The sequence below is a fragment of the Carlito syrichta genome, unplaced genomic scaffold (assembly GCF_000164805.1).
Source record: "Carlito syrichta isolate Samal-C Ts95f unplaced genomic scaffold, Tarsius_syrichta-2.0.1 Scaffold169207, whole genome shotgun sequence".
In the NCBI taxonomy this organism is placed as follows: Eukaryota; Metazoa; Chordata; class Mammalia; order Primates; family Tarsiidae; genus Carlito; species Carlito syrichta.
The window spans coordinates 520,528-528,235 of NW_007113303.1; the positions used below are offsets into that span (position 1 = coordinate 520,528).

The 7,708-nt window shown below is 47.0% G+C and overlaps 1 long non-coding RNA gene across 1 annotated transcript in view; it reads left to right on the forward strand.

The window, feature by feature from the left end:
• Positions 1-5,491: 5,491 nt before the first annotated feature.
• Positions 5,492-7,708, forward strand: part of LOC103252657 — a 19,927-nt gene continuing 17,710 nt past the window's right edge. The window contains exon 1 of the long non-coding RNA XR_503801.1: positions 5,492-5,613. This is a non-coding gene — a long non-coding RNA (uncharacterized LOC103252657). The remainder of the gene's footprint in view (positions 5,614-7,708) is intronic.

The following is a 7,708-nucleotide window of genomic DNA, read 5'->3' on the forward strand; positions in this document are numbered from 1 at the left end:
GAGCGGGCCGAAAATCCGCCCGATGACTTTCCCTGGGCGGATACACGCGTCTGTGCCCCCGTGGGTGCCACCAGGGAATCGAGGGGCTCGCGAGCCGAGGGCCTCAGGACAAGGAACTCCCACTCACCGAGCGGGGGCTCTACCCTGGGCCCATCTGATCCTCAGCCCCTGAACGGTAAGGGTTTTTTTTTTTCTTTTGAGCCGGAGTCTCACTCTGTCGCCCACGCTGGAGCGCAGGGACTCGCAGTGACCCGCTCACGGTCGCCACCGCAGCCTTGACCTGCTGGACTCCGGCGATCCTTCCGTCCCGGCCTCCCGAATAGCTGGAATCACAGGCCCGTGCCACCACGCCCAGCTGATTCTTTGATTTAGTGTAGAGAGGAGGGCTCACCAAGTTGCCCGGGCTGGTCTCGAACCCCTGAGCTCAGGCAATCCTCTCGCCTCTGCCTCCCCAAGTGCTGGGATAACAGGCGTGAGTCACAACGCCTGGCAGGGGCAAGATTCTTATCCCGGTGTTACGCTGACACTTCAGCTCAGAGAGGTTTCACCCTCAAGGCCATGTGAGCGGCACTGTGCCCGCTGAGATGTAAACTGGGGTGGCCATGCAAATGCAGTGCAGGATGAGAAGTGCCCCTCCTCCTGACAGCCACTCAGGCGACTCTCAGAGGACTGAGTCTTGGCACATACAAGAGCCCTCCCTCACCTCACCCCCACACTTAGGAACCCTAGACTTCTCTCCAAGAACCCAAGGGTCAGGCCTGCCCGCCTGAATTTCTACTGACAATGAGGATGGGCCAGTATTTTGAAATTCAGAGCCAAGTGTGTGTAGAAAAGGCTGTTCCTTCCAACAGTGATCTAGATTTGTTGTCTGTATAGTGACAAATTACAAAGAAAGGCATCTCCTGCCAGGCGCAGTGGCTCACACCTGTAATCCCAGTTTGGGAGGCCGAGGTGAGAGGATTGCCTGAGTCCAGGCCTTTGAGACCAGCCTGGGCAACTCGGCCAGACCTCATCTCTACAATAAATCAAAAAATTAGCTGGGTGTGGTGGCGCAGGCCTGCGATTCCGTCTACTTGGACGGATGAGGTGGAAAGATCGCCTAAGTCCAGGAGGTCATGGCTGCGGTGGCCGTGAGCCTGCCACTGCACTCCAGCCTGGGCAACAGAGTGAGAGTCCCATTCAAAAAAAAAAAAAATCAGGGATCTCCTAGTTCTCAAGCAGAGTCTTAAGCTTCAGTTTGCAAAAATAAGTTTCAAAAATGAAGAAACATTAACTTTGCCTTTTTCTGTTTTCTTTTGTCTTTTTTATTTATTTTTGGCTTTGTGATTATATGTTTAATCACTTATTTTATTTTTATTGGTAACGTTATTTAGTTCTATTATTTTTCTTCTAATAACTACCTGTGTTGCACATTTTCTAGTATGTTGTGTTTTATTTTATTATTATTATTATTTTTTTTTTAGAAAGCAGGATTTATTGAGAGGACAGAAAAGCTCCCACAGTGGGAGGGGACCCGAAGGGGTCGCCCATTTTATTATTAAGAAATTTGCTGGCCAGCTGCCGTGATTCACGCCTGTAATCCCAGCAGAGACGAGAGGATTGCTTGAGCCCAGGGGTTGGAGACCAGCCTGGGCAACTTGTTGAGACCTCGTCTCTAACAATAAATCAAAAAATTAGCTGGGCATGTGGCGTATACCTGTATTTCCAGCTACTTGGAAGGCTGAGGCAGAAGGATCACCTGAGCACAGTGGGTCGAGGCTGCCTTGACCATGAGTGTGACTACTGCACTCCAGGCCAGGCGACAGAGTGAGACTCCAACTCAAAAAATAAGTAGGCCAGTCCCCTCGAGTCCCCTCCCATTGTGGGAACTTTTTTGTCCTCTCTATAAATCCTGCTTTAATAAATAAATACATAAATAAATAAATAAAATAATTAATTTCAGGTATGATAATGAAGTTATATACACATCTACTTGTTTTTTAAGGCCATACTTTGCAGGAACAGTGCCAATATATTTACTAGAGCTATAGCATTATGTTTGGGGTTGTTTCAAAACAATCTGGGACAAGAATCAGGCACGGTGGCTCAAGCCTGTAATCCCAGCATTTTGGGAGGCCAAGGTGAGAGGATTGCCTGAGTCCAGGGGTTTGAGACCAGCCTGGGCAACTGGTGAGACCTTGCCTCTACAATAAATCAAAAAATTAGCTGGGCGTGATGTCTTGCACCTGTAGTTTCAGCTACTTGGAAGGCCGAGATGGAAGGATTGCCCGAGCCTAGCAGGTCGAGGCTGCGGTGGCCATGAGCGTGCCACTACACTCCATCCTGGGTGACAGAGTGAGACTCCAACTCAAATCATAATCATAATCTGGGACAGCGAGAAGTGAATGAGGTCCATATATATATGAAATAGCATCAGCCATGGATTACTGGTAAACGTTAAAGCCTGAGGACGGATAAGTGACAGGTCATTATACTGGCCTCTCTCTCCTTTGGCAATGTTTGAAGAATTTCATGATGGAAATATGTTAAAACTACAAATGCACTTACCATTTGCTCTTAACACAGCATTTCCCCTTCCAGGAAATTATCTCGCAGACCTGCTTGGCCATGTGTAAAATGATACCCACACAAGGGTAGTCACTGTAGAACTGTTTGTAATGGAAAAATATTGGCCATGTTATGTGCTTATCAACAGGGGCCTGGTTAAATATAGTACATTTTAGAATGATTTACATATGCAGCTGTTAAGAAGAACGCAGTAGCTATATTTACTGATTTGGCACGATCTCCAAGATATGTCAGCAGATAAATAAAAGTAGAGGAAACTGTGTATACAGTAACCAAGCATTTGTGATCATGAGGAAAGCAAGGAAGGGAAAAAGACAATAGGTGGTTGCTTCTGAGGAGATACGGGTGTCTGGGAGTTGGGGTGGAAAGAACATCCTTTTCTTTCTTTCTTTTTTTTTTTTGAGTTGGAGTCTCACTCTGTCGCCCAGACTGGAGTGCAGTGGCCGCTCCCGGCCACCACAGCCCCGACCTGCTGGGCTCCGGCGATCCTTCCGCCTCAGCCTTCTGAGTAGCTGGAACTACAGGGGCGTGCTACCACACCCTGCTGACTTTTGATTTATAGTAGAGAGAGGTCTCGCCAAGTTGCCTGGGCTGGTCTCGAACCCATGGGATCAGGCAATCCACTAGCCTCGGATTCCCAAAGTGCTGGGATGACAGGCTGAGCCACGGAGCCCGGCCCGTAAGAATTTCGAACTATGTAAGTGTGCTATCCTTTCCAAAACCAAAAATATTTTAATAATAAAAGCAACACATGCTCCTTTAAGAAAAATAGAAAACCAATTTATTAAACTGAGATTAATAGAAAGTCAAAGGAGGTTTGTGAGAAATAAAGGAGGGGAGGAATGTAATTTCTGGTTTTAATGATATATATACTTTTAGGAGCAGTTTAATCAACATACTCATAACAAAATCAATTTTTATGAGACAATCTGGGAAAATATGTTTTGAAAAGTTCCGTCTTAGGCATCACTATGGTCCCAGGACCTATGCATGACACATAGTTTGTGATGTCTTTTTTTTTTTTTTTTTTTTTGAGTTGGAGTCTCACTCAGTTGCCCAGACTGGAGTGCAGTGGCCGCTCCCAGCCACCGCGGCCTCGACCTGCTGGGCTCCGGCGATCCTTCTGCCTCAGCTTTCCAAGTTGCTGGAACTACAGGCACGCTACCATGCCCAGCTAATTTTTGGTTTATTGTAGAGATGAGGTCTTGCCAAGTTGCCCAGGCGGGTCTCGAACCCACGGGCTCAGGCAATTCACTCACTTCGGCCTCCCAAAGCGCGGGATTACAGGCTGAGCCACCGAGCCCGGCCGAGTCTTTCTTTATAGAAGATGCAACACTTTCTTTGGAAATACAGCTTGGTCTCTTAAAGTCAAGTCAGGATTTGCATCTCCTACCTAGGACTAGCCATGACCTTACTTAACTGCAAAGTCTCCCCAGCCCTTAATTTGCTCATTATAAAATGGGCAGATCGCACAGACTTTGTAAAATTGTTGTGAGGATCTTCTGGGCTGATGCATAAACCATTATTAGCACTATTAGCACAATACTTGGCACCAAGGAGGCACTCGATAAATAGTCACTTTTATTCAATGACAAATGGAAAGTGAATCCAGAATAAGAAGGAAATGGACTTAATTCCCATCAGAAAGAAATTTAAGTCTTAGTTCCTAGTCTAAAAATAAACAATTGTCTTTTTTTTTTTTTTTTTTTGAGTCAGTCTCACTCTGTCACCCAGGCTGGAGTGTAGTGGCATGCTGCTCATGGCCACCACAGCCCCGACCTGCTGAGCTTAGACGATCCTTCTGCCTCAGCCTTCCAAGCAGCTGGAACTACAGGCGAGCGCCACCACACCCGGCTAATTTTTTTTTTTTAATTTATTTGTTGTAGCAATGAGGTCTCACCATGTTGCCCAGACTGGTCTCGAACCCTTGGGGTCAGGCAATCCTCTCGCCTTCACCTTCCAAAGTGCTGGGATTACAGGCTTGAGCCACCACGCCCAGCAACAATTGTCCTCTTAAGAGAAAATAATAGATAACAATCTATAGATAAAAGGCTGGTTCTTGGAAGAAAAAAAATTAAGAAGTCATTCTCTGGGAAAAGGATTAAGCAGTAACTGTGATAGGTTACTCAAGTACTTTTGTTTACTCCAATTCTCCTATCATTCCTTCACCAGAAAACACCAACCCTGACTTCTCCCTTCCTCTTCTGTGGGTGGGCTTGGGGGGAGGCATGGCTGGGGAAGGAGGCGAGAGAGAGAAAGAGAAGTCTTCATATATCTGGTGGTTCTCAAGCCCGGTCACAGTGGATCAGCACCAGGAGCCCTAGAACCTTCTCGGAGGTCTGCATTCCCAGGAGGCCTGTCTTGACAAGCCCTCCAGACAATTCTGATGACTGATAGTGCTTTGAGGTAAAATACCCCTTAGGGATTCCAACTCTGGACTCAGTAATTTACCAGAAACCTGCACAATGTCAGTTTCTGGGGGAAGGGAGAATCGGGAGTTGAGACAGACCAAACATGGGCTAGACTCAGGAACTCTAAAATCCAGTTGCAAGTATTACTTACTCTGTCGTTACCTCATGGGAAGGAAGGTGGAAACTTTAGGTTAAAAGTTTCAGCGTGTGGTCTGAGTGATATTGATGCCGGAGTTTATCATTCTCTAGGAAAACTAAACGGAGAGAGGAAAGGTGAGGCTTCTGGCGTGTATCCCAACGGCCACCCGGTGAGGGGGCCATCTGTGAGGGAGGCTGGTGTGAGCCAGGCCTACCTGTGCAGGAGCGGTGGGGAGCCTCCCTTCACTGACCGTGGCCACCTCACCAAGGCCAGGAAGAAGAGGAACACAAGAAAATACAAGCCAGGGGGCAGACTTTCCTGTATTCGTGACCCTAAAGGACCGTTGCCTCGAAGAGTTTCAGAGCATTTTGTCCCACTTAAGAAAGAGTATTTCACACAATCGGTTCCTCCGCCCCATCTCTGAACAGGAAACCGGTGGATGATTCGCCCTTGATTCACAGCTAATTGTTCTTAATTGCCTCACCTGGTTGGGAGGTGAGTACGTGTTTAAGCTCATAAAAGCTGGCGGGAAGGGGTCAGGAGTGATCCAACCAGCTCCCTACCCTGGCAGCAGGGTCAGGAGGCAGGTCTCTGCATGCCTTCCCATGATACAGTACCAGACACCCCAGGAAAGCCTGGGGTGAAAGCCAGATTCACATTTACTGGAAACCCCCTTTGCCTGGATCGAGCATAAAAGTCTCTGCGGAACGATGGCTCTCAGGCAGGGTGCTCGTCCGCCTGTGTCTGTGAGTTAGGGGCAACCATGCTGGGCCTCCAAAAAATAGAGGCGCTTGATCTGATTACAGCTGTGATCTTGCAGGATCCAACCTTTGTTCCTCTGCGTGTTAGACTTTTGGCGAAAGCTCAGCTCCCCACCAAGGGCAAACTTTTCCTCCCCTTCCCCCCTTCTGCCAATGCTCTGGTTAGGAGGAAAAATTCTTGGCCCCTCTTAAAATGCAGTTTCCATATCCTATTTCTTCCCTCTGTCCCGTCACAAGCTGATTTAATAGATGCAAATAGCGTTTAAAGCTTCAGACATGTCAGACTTTGAGCCAAATCCACAGACAGCTCCATGATTCTTAGTTTCCTGTATTGGTTAGGGCTTACTTGGAACATTCACTACAAGTTTCCGTTATGGCTTTGATAACTCATTAAGACAAACTCCGTTTGGTGGCTTGATGACCAATAAGATGAAATCGCTCACACCCGCAATTTATTTGAGCCAGAAAATGTTGCTGGACAGTTTCAGATGAAAACTCTAAGGCACAAACTCTAAGTTTGGCTTCTCATTTGAGATCTATTTGTCTCCCATGCCAGTCCTTCTCTGTAGCGATTCACTTCTCTGCTTGCCATCTTGCAGTTTTACAGTTCCCGCCCCCATCAGTTATTCCAAAATCCATTTAAAAGACGTATGATTCTTATAGACGACACAGTTTTGAGAAAAGGAAGTGTGAGTGTCCAAGGTCTGTGCAAACCTGCCAAAATTCTGCTTTGAATGAACTGTGTTTGCTTCCCTGAGATACCTGAAACAGGAGACTCTCTGGCATTTCTGAAATGGGAGAGTCTCATGCCTCACTTGCTCCTCAGAATGTTTATTTTAAACCACACTGAAATCTATTACTCTTCGTGAATTCACTTTAGGAGTCAGCACTGCAACTTTAAAATCTCCAGCCTGTGGAGGAACACAAGGCCTGATTAGGCCAGCATCAATTGGGTAAATGACTTTGAGGCAGGAAAACTCAGGAATGAGATGACAAGAATGTCAAAGCTGAATAGCCAGCTGAAAAACATTTGCTGTTCTGGAGCCAACAAAGAATGGGAACAGCAGGTTCCTGGTTCCCAACAAACAAAAGGCAGTCAACATTGCTGTTTAAAAGACAGAACCCTCAACTGCCAATCCCACCCCCCCCAAAAAAAAACTGCTAGGGCAGGGAGGGGCATACCTCATTAATAGGAGTACCTGCATGATCAGTTTGTATACCTAACCCTGTATTGTACCCCACATCTTTACATTAAAATTTTAAAATGGGCCGGGCTCGGTGGCTCAGCCTGTAATCCCAGCGCTTTGGGAGGCCGAGGTGAGTGGATTGCCTGAGCCCGCGGGTTTGAGACCCACCTGGGCAACTTGGCGAGTCCTCATCTCTGCAATAAATAAAATTAGCCAGGCGTGGTAGCGCGCACCTGTAGTTCCAGCTACTTGGAAGGCTGAGGAGGAAGGATCGCCGGAGCCCAGCAGGTGGGGGCTGCGGTGGCCGGGAGTGGCCGCTGCACTCCAGTCTGGGCAACAGAGCGAGACTCCAACTCAAAAAAAAAATTTTTTTTAATGCTATAAAATAAATAAATAAATAAATAAAATAATAAAAGACAGAACCCTACAATCAAGCAGCCACGTTGCAAACCTGCCACAATGCGCGTAGTCGGTTTGCCGAACTCCTGCACTCCAACCCTCACCTGCCCTGAATCCCGATACAGTAGTATAAATGCTTTTATCTTGTCTCTGCCTCTTTGCAGGCAGCAAACACTCTTGCTGTCTTACCCGGAATGGATCCTCCCTTTAATAAATCTACCTTTCTTTTTTTTTTTTTTTTTT